The following is a 7500-nucleotide window of genomic DNA, read 5'->3' on the forward strand; positions in this document are numbered from 1 at the left end:
TATAGATGGGAGGAAGGTATGGATGGGAGGGAGGGAGGGAGGTATGGATGGGAGGAAGGAACGTGGGAAAAAGAACAAAGGGAAGAAACTCCACTTCAAGGATAATTATTCAACAGCTCTCGTTGCAACGAACACATGGTTTGTCTATTAATTTATTTGTATTTATAATTCCGTGTAATCTCCTACATTATCATTACTTATATCTTGTGTTGGGAAATAATGACAGTAATTTAACATAATGACTCATTATCACGTTGTTACGTTCAGTGTTTTACTGTCATAATGATTCACTGATGTAACTAGGGCTATACACGTACACATTGCCTCCCGCCCCCTCTTGTATTCCCTCCTCTCTCTCTCCCTCCTAAAACTTCTGACCCCCCCCAACCTCCCTCTGACTCCTCTCCAGAGTCTATCATCAAGTTTGGAGAGACCGAGTTCAGTGTGAGTGAGCCCAAGGAGGCAGGCTCTGTTTCCTCGGTGAAGATTCCAGTGCTGCGATTGGGCGACACCTCCAAGTTGTCAGTGGTCCGAGTTCACACCAAGGACGGGTCAGCTACCTCAGGAGAGGACTACCACCCTGTCTCAGAGGGTAAGGACTGAGATCCTATAGTTCCAGCCAGGGAAAAACAGAAATGGCATAGAAAGAGTTGGAATGTAAAAGATGAAAAATAACTACAGACTGTAATGTGTGTGTGTGTGTGTGTGTGTGTGTGTGTGTGTGTGTGTGTGTGTGTGTGTGTGTGTGTGTGTGTGTGTGTGTGTGTGTGTGTGTGTGTGTGTGTGTGTGTGTGTGTGTGTGTGTGTGTGTGTGTGTGTGTGTGTGTGTGTGTGTGTGTGTGTGTGTGTGTGTGTGTGCGTGTGTGTGTGTGCGTGTGTGTCTGTGTGTGTGTGTGTATGCTTGTGCGTGTGTGCGTGCGTGCGCGCGTGCGTGCGTGTGCGTGTGTGTATGCGTGTGTGTGTGTGTGTGTGCATGCGTGTGTGTGTGTGTGTGTGTGTGCGTGTGTTTGCAGATGTTAAGTTTAAGCATGGGCAGACGGAGCACGTTGTAGAGGTGGAGGTGCTGCATGACGGAATCAGAGAGATGACAGAAGCCTTCACCGTTCACCTGAAACCTGACGACAACATGGTGGCCGAAACGCAGGTGAGGAGGAGCTGTCAGAATCAATCAAACACACCTGAACACTCTCACTGCACACCAATCAATCAATATGTTTCTTGCGGTTGAGATCTAATGGCTTTGGTTCAACAGGGCAGTTTAACACATGGTAGTACAAACTAAGTCAATCTAACTCTTACAAACTAAGTCACTCTAACTCTTACAAACTAAGTCAATCTAACTCTTACAAACTAAGTCACTCTAACTCTTACAAACTATGTCAATCTAACTCTTACAAACTATGTCAATCTAACTCTTACAAACTATGTCAATCTAACTCTTACAAACTAAGTCACTCTAACTCTTACAAACTATGTCAATCTAACTCTTACAAACTAAGTCACTCTAACTCTTACAAACTATGTCAATCTAACTCTTACAAACTAAGTCACTCTAACTCTTACAAACTATGTCAATCTAACTCTTACAAACTATGTCAATCTAACTCTTACAAACTAAGTCAATCTAACTCTTACAAACTAAGTCACTCTAACTCTTACAAACTATGTCAATCTAACTCTTACAAACTATGTCAATCTAACTCTTACAAACTATGTCAATCTAACTCTTACAAACTATGTCAATCTAACTCTTACAAACTAAGTCACTCTAACTCTTACAAACTATGTCAATCTAACTCTTACAAACTAAGTCAATCTAACTCTTACAAACTAAGTCACTCTAACTCTTACAAACTATGTCAATCTAACTCTTACAAACTAAGTCAATCTAACTCTTACAAACTAAGTCACTCTAACTCTTACAAACTATGTCAATCTAACTCTTACAAACTAAGTCACTCTAACTCTTACAAACTATGTCAATCTAAATCTTACAAACTAAGTCAATCTAACTCTTACAAACTAAGTCAATCTAACTCTTACAAACTAAGTCAATCTAACTCTTACAAACTAAGTCACTCTAACTCTTACAAACTAAGTCACTCTAACTCTTACAAACTATGTCAATCTAACTCTTACAAACTAAGTCAATCTAACTCTTACAAACTAAGTCACTCTAACTCTTACAAACTATGTCAATCTAACTCTTACAAACTAAGTCAATCTAACTCTTACAAACTAAGTCAATCAAAGTGAACTTCATACAAAAGTCAATCTAACTCAGTCAATATAACTCATGCAAACCCCCCTGTGTGTTGTGTCAGATGACTAAGGCCGTCGTGTCCATTGAGGAGACCAACGGTGTGGTCAACGCGTCACCTTCCCCTCCCCGCCTCAAGTGGTGTCTCTGCTGCAATATGACGACGTCAGCAAGACAGCGCAGGACCTCCACCCTCCTGCTGGCTACCCCATTGTCTGTGTCACCGTAAGTCAGTCCCCAATAGTCAGTCTATGTCCCCAAGAGTCAGTCTATGTCCCCAACAGTCAGTCTATGTCCCCAAGAGTCGGTCTATGTCCCCAAGAGTCAGTCTATTTCCCCAATAGTCAGTCTATGTCCCCAACAGTCAGTCTATGTCCCCAAGAGTCGGTATATGTCCCCAATAGTCAGTCTATTTCCCCAATAGTCAGTCTATGTCCCCAATAGTCAGTCTATGTCCCCAATAGTCAGTCTATGTCCCCAACAGTCAGTCTATGTCCCCAAGAGTCGGTCTATGTCCCCAAGAGTCAGTCTATTTCCCCAAGTCAGTCTATGTCCCCAAGAGTCAGTCTATTTCCCCAATAGTCAGTCTATGTCCCCAACAGTCAGTCTATGTCCCCAAGAGTCGGTCTATGTCCCCAAGAGTCAGTCTATTTCCCCAAGTCAGTCTATGTCCCCAAGAGTCAGTCTATTTCCCCAATAGTCGGTCTATGTCCCCAATAGTCAGTCTATGTCCCCAATAGTCAGTCTATGTCCCCAATAGTCAGTCTATGTCCCTGAAATTCAGCATGTTTTCCCATTACCTCCACGAGCAGACAGAGAACACACAGGGAACACATCTGACAGGGTAGTCTGACTGTCAGGGAACACATCTGAAAGGGTAGTCTGACTGTCAGGGAACACATCTGAAAGGGTAGTCTGACTGTGTCAGGGAACACATCTGAAAGGGTAGTCTGACTGTCAGGGAACACATCTGAAAGGGTAGTCTGACTGTGTCAGGGAACACATCTGAAAGGGTAGTCTGACTGTCAGGGAACACATCTGAAAGGGTAGTCTGACTGTCAGGGAACACATCTGAAAGGGTAGTCTGACTGTCAGGGAACACATCTGAAAGGGTAGTCTGACTGTCAGGGAACACATCTGACAGGGTAGTCTGACTGTCAGGGAACACATCTGAAAGGGTAGTCTGACTGTCAGGGAACACATCTGAAAGGGTAGTCTGACTGTCAGGGAACACATCTGAAAGGGTAGTCTGACTGTCAGGGAACACATCTGAAAGGGTAGTCTGACTGTCAGGGAACACATCTGAAAGGGTAGTCTGACTGTCAGGGAACACATCTGAAAGGGTAGTCTGACTGTCAGGGAACACATCTGAAAGGGTAGTCTGACTGTCAGGGAACACATCTGAAAGGGTAGTCTGACTGTCAGGGAACACATCTGAAAGGGTAGTCTGACTGTCAGGGAACACATCTGAAAGGGTAGTCTGACTGTCAGGGAACACATCTGAAAGGGTAGTCTGACTGTCAGGGAACACATCTGAAAGGGTAGTCTGACTGTCAGGGAACACATCTGAAAGGGTAGTCTGACTGTCAGGGAACACATCTGAAAGGGTAGTCTGACTGTCAGGGAACACATCTGAAAGGGTAGTCTGACTGTCAGAGAACACATCTGAAAGGGTAGTCTGACTGTCAGGGAACACATCTGAAAGGGTAGTCTGACTGTCAGGGAACACATCTGAAAGGGTAGTCTGACTGTCAGGGAACACATCTGAAAGGGTAGTCTGACTGTCAGGGAACACATCTGAAAGGGTAGTCTGACCGTGTCAGGGAACACATCTGAAAGGGTAGTCTGACTGTCAGGGAACACATCTGAAAGGGTAGTCTGACCGTGTCAGGGAACACATCTGAAAGGGTAGTCTGACTGTCAGGGAACACATCTGAAAGGGTAGTCTGACTGTGTCAGGGAACACATCTGAAAGGGTAGTCTGACTGTCAGGGAACACATCTGAAAGGGTAGTCTGACTGTGTCAGGGAACACATCTGAAAGGGTAGTCTGACTGTGTCAGGGAACACATCTGAAAGGGTAGTCTGACTGTCAGGGAACACATCTGAAAGGGTAGTCTGACTGTGTCAGGGAACACATTTGAAAGGGTAGTCTGACCGTGTCAGGGAACACATCTGAAAGGGTAGTCTGACTGTGTCAGGGAACACATCTGAAAGGGTAGTCTGACTGTGTCAGGGAACACATCTGAAAGGGTAGTCTGACTGTCAGGGAACACATCTGAAAGGGTAGTCTGACTGTGTCAGGGAACACATCTGAAAGGGTAGTCTGACTGTCAGGGAACACATCTGAAAGGGTAGTCTGACCGTGTCAGGGAACACATCTGAAAGGGTAGTCTGACTGTCAGGGAACACATCTGAAAGGGTAGTCTGACTGTGTCAGGGAACACATCTGAAAGGGTAGTCTGACTGTCAGGGAACACATCTGAAAGGGTAGTCTGACTGTGTCAGGGAACACATCTGAAAGGGTAGTCTGACTGTCAGGGAACACATCTGAAAGGGTAGTCTGACTGTCAGGGAACACATCTGAAAGTGTAGTCTGACCGTGTCAGGGAACACATCTGAAAGGGTAGTCTGACTGTCAGGGAACACATCTGAAAGGGTAGTCTGACCGTGTCAGGGAACACATCTGAAAGGGTAGTCTGACTGTCAGGGAACACATCTGAAAGGGTAGTCTGACCGTGTCAGGGAACACATCTGAAAGGGTAGTCTGACTGTGTCAGGGAACACATCTGAAAGGGTAGTCTGACTGTCAGGGAACACATCTGAAAGGGTAGTCTGACTGTCAGGGAACACATCTGAAAGGGTAGTCTGACTGTGTCAGGGAACACATCTGAAAGGGTAGTCTGACTGTCAGGGAACACATCTGAAAGGGTAGTCTGACTGTGTCAGGGAACACATCTGAAAGGGTAGTCTGACTGTGTCAGGGAACACATCTGAAAGGGTAGTCTGACTGTCAGGGAACACATCTGAAAGGGTAGTCTGACTGTGTCAGGGAACACATCTGAAAGGGTAGTCTGACCGTGTCAGGGAACACATCTGAAAGGGTAGTCTGACTGTGTCAGGGAACACATCTGAAAGGGTAGTCTGACTGTGTCAGGGAACACATCTGAAAGGGTAGTCTGACTGTCAGGGAACACATCTGAAAGGGTAGTCTGACTGTGTCAGGGAACACATCTGAAAGGGTAGTCTGACTGTCAGGGAACACATCTGAAAGGGTAGTCTGACCGTGTCAGGGAACACATCTGAAAGGGTAGTCTGACTGTCAGGGAACACATCTGAAAGGGTAGTCTGACTGTGTCAGGGAACACATCTGAAAGGGTAGTCTGACTGTCAGGGAACACATCTGAAAGGGTAGTCTGACTGTGTCAGGGAACACATCTGAAAGGGTAGTCTGACTGTCAGGAACACATCTGAAAGGGTAGTCTGACTGTCAGGGAACACATCTGAAAGGGTAGTCTGACCGTGTCAGGGAACACATCTGAAAGGGTAGTCTGACTGTCAGGGAACACATCTGAAAGGGTAGTCTGACCGTGTCAGGGAACACATCTGAAAGGGTAGTCTGACTGTCAGGGAACACATCTGAAAGGGTAGTCTGACCGTGTCAGGGAACACATCTGAAAGGGTAGTCTGACTGTGTCAGGGAACACATCTGAAAGGGTAGTCTGACTGTCAGGGAACACATCTGAAAGGGTAGTCTGACTGTCAGGGAACACATCTGAAAGGGTAGTCTGACTGTCAGGGAACACATCTGAAAAGGTAGTCTGACTGTCAGGGAACACATCTGAAAGGGTAGTCTGACCGTGTCAGGGAACACATCTGAAAGGGTAGTCTGACTGTCAGGGAACACATCTGAAAGGGTAGTCTGACTGTCAAGGAACACATCTGAAAGGGTAGTCTGACCGTGGGAACACATCTGAAAGGGTAGTCTGACTGTGTCAGGGAACACATCTGACAGGGTCTGATGGGCTGCAAGACCCAATCTTAACAGAGAGTAAAGTAATTTGGCCTGGTTGTAAGTGAAGTAAGATTTGTAATCCTTAAATCAAATAACATTTTATTGGTCGCATACACATTTGTAGCAGATGTTACCGCGGGTGAAATACTTGTAGAGGAGCCTGAATCAAGGCAGCCATATTACATAAACATGTAAAGTGTTGTTCCCATGTTTGAGCTTAAATAAAAAGTCCAGGAATGTTCCATACGTACAAAAAACTTATTTCTCTTGAATTTTTTTATTTTACTAGGCAAGTCAGTTAAGAACAAATTCTTATTTTCAATGACGGCCTAGGAAAAGTGGGTTAACTGCCCTGTTCAGGGGCAGAACGAGAGATTTGTACCATGTCAGCTTGGGGATTTGAACTTGCAACCTTGGGGTTACTAGTCCAACACTTTAACCACTAGGCTACCCTGCCGCCCCCTGAACAAAAGTGTTTACATCCCCATTTTTCCTTTGCCGAGATAATCCGTCCACCTTACAGGTGTGGCATATCACGATGCTGATTAAATGGCATGATCATTACACAGGTGCACCTTGTGCTGGGGACAATAAATGGCCAATCTAAAATGTTCAGTTTTGTCACACAGCACAATGCCACGGATGTCTCAAGTTTTGAAGGAGAATGCAATTGGCGTACTGACTGCAGGAATGTCCACCAGAGCTGTTGCCAGAGAATTGAATGTTAATTTCTCTGCCATAAGATGCCTCCAATGTCAATTCAGAGAATGTGGCAGTATATCCAACCGGCCTCACAACCACAGACCTAATGACGCCAGCCCAGGAACTCCACATCCGGCTTACTCATCTGCGGGATCGTTGATGAAGCTGTGGGTTTGCAAAACCAAAGAATTTCTGAACAAACTGTCAGAAATCGTCTCAGCGAAGCTCATCTGTGTGCTCGTTGTCCTCACCAGGGTCTTGACCTGAGTGCAGTTCAGCGTCGTAACTGACATCCGTGGGCAAATGCTCACCTTCGATGGTTACCGACACGCCGGAGAAGAAGTGTGCTCTTCACAAATTAATCCCAGTTTCAATTGTACTGGGCTGATGGCGTCGTGTGGGCGAGCAGGTGCCCCGTGGTGGTGGTGGGGATTATGGTACAGTATGTGCAGGCAGAATTGTACGGGGCTGATGGCGTCGTGTGGGCGAGCAGGTGCCCCGTGGTGGTGGTGGGGATTATGGTA

The 7500-nt window shown here is 45.8% G+C and overlaps 1 pseudogene; it reads left to right on the top strand.

Moving 5' to 3' along the window:
* LOC124007475 overlaps nucleotides 1–7500 on the top strand; it is a 240094-nt pseudogene that overhangs the window by 174424 nt on the left and 58170 nt on the right.

The sequence above is a fragment of the Oncorhynchus gorbuscha genome, linkage group LG20 (genome assembly GCF_021184085.1).
Source record: "Oncorhynchus gorbuscha isolate QuinsamMale2020 ecotype Even-year linkage group LG20, OgorEven_v1.0, whole genome shotgun sequence".
Lineage (NCBI taxonomy): Eukaryota > Metazoa > Chordata > Actinopteri > Salmoniformes > Salmonidae > Oncorhynchus > Oncorhynchus gorbuscha.